Raw genomic sequence first — 1,436 nt, forward strand, 5'->3', positions numbered from 1 at the left:
GTGCCCGCCACCACACTTGGCTAATTTTTGTACTTTTAGTAGAGACAGGGTTTCACCATATTGGCCAGGCTGGTCTCGAACTCCTGACCTTATGATCCACCCTCCTCGGCCTCCCAAAGCTCTGGGATTACAGGCGTGAACCACCACACCCGACTGACATATATTATCTGTTAGGATGTAATATCATTTTGAACAGTGTTTTGTATTTTTTGTGTCCACCAGTGAAAGCAAACTGCAAGCAGTTGAGAAATAATCAAATTATGTTTGAGCCTTCTCAGTTTCTCCTTTCTGTTCATTCTGCGTATCCTTATGCATACCCCCTTATAAGGGTCAGTGTTTGCCTGCTTCATAATCCTTGCGAAGACAGTAAAGGACCTGAGTGAGACTCGTTTCTATTTAGGCCGAAATTCATTTATAGAGGTGATTCAAGTTATATTTACGTATTTGATTATCTTGCCCTTTGAAATGAAAATGTTTGTTTCTTAATAAAAGAATTTCAGAAAAAGTGGAGTAGGTAATTTAGTAGAACAAGTGGGCTTTCTCCTTTTCTTTATGTTAAGCTATGGCTCACAGCTTACCTTAAATGTCAACTAATTTATTTTTAAGTATTTATGTACCTAGTACATTACCTGGTAGCAGGTACAAACTATGTACTTGGTAAAAAGTTTATTGGCACAAAAAGGTATATGATGCAAAGTGTATTTCCCTCTTACTCTACAATCCCTTCCTCCCTGTTCCCTGCCCAGACAACCACAGTGATCAATCTCTTATGTATCCTTTGAGGAATTTTTAAATTCCAGAGTTCTTAACTTGGGGTTTATGAATAGTTCTTATGAATTTCCTAGAATTATATTTAAATTGTGTTAAAAACTATGGCCATGTACATTTTTCTGGGAAGATAGTCCATAATTTTCATCAGATTCTTAGGATGTTTCCATAAGCTAAAAAAGGGAACAGCTGCTTTTCTAAGGATAATGAGGGCTGGCTGAAGCTGAAGGAAACCTGTTCCCTTTGGAGAGAGACCCTCTGAACACAAGTCTGCCAGCTGGCTAATGCCTTCCTCTGAATTCTGTCTTTTTCTTCCCATTCTTCTGTCCCAGTAAGAATTCAGAAGCTCATTTCCACTGTCTTTTCCCTGTGCCATGTCATGCCACTGGCCTAAATCTGTTCCCAGCATTTTCCATCTGATTCTGCAGCCCCTGGTCCCTGGACATGTGCCAAGACAACACAGCTTTATCTCTCTACTTCAGGAATTTTTAGTATAGCCTGGTGCGGTGGCTCATAACTGTAATCCCAGCGCTCTGGGAGGCCGAGGCAGGCAGATTATGAGGTCAGGAGTTCAAGACCAGCCTGACCAACATGGTAAAACCCTGTCTCTACTGCAAATACAAAAATTAGTGGGGCATGGTGGTGCAGCCCTGTAATCCTAGCTACTC

At 41.0% G+C, this 1,436-nt stretch overlaps 1 protein-coding gene across 1 annotated transcript in view; it reads left to right on the forward strand.

The window, feature by feature from the left end:
• Positions 1-1,436, forward strand: part of BRCA1 (breast cancer 1, early onset) — a 136,888-nt gene that overhangs the window by 37,874 nt on the left and 97,578 nt on the right. The window lies entirely within an intron of this gene.

Source organism: Colobus angolensis, unplaced genomic scaffold, assembly GCF_000951035.1.
Source record: "Colobus angolensis palliatus isolate OR3802 unplaced genomic scaffold, Cang.pa_1.0 Scaffold83, whole genome shotgun sequence".
Lineage (NCBI taxonomy): Eukaryota > Metazoa > Chordata > Mammalia > Primates > Cercopithecidae > Colobus > Colobus angolensis.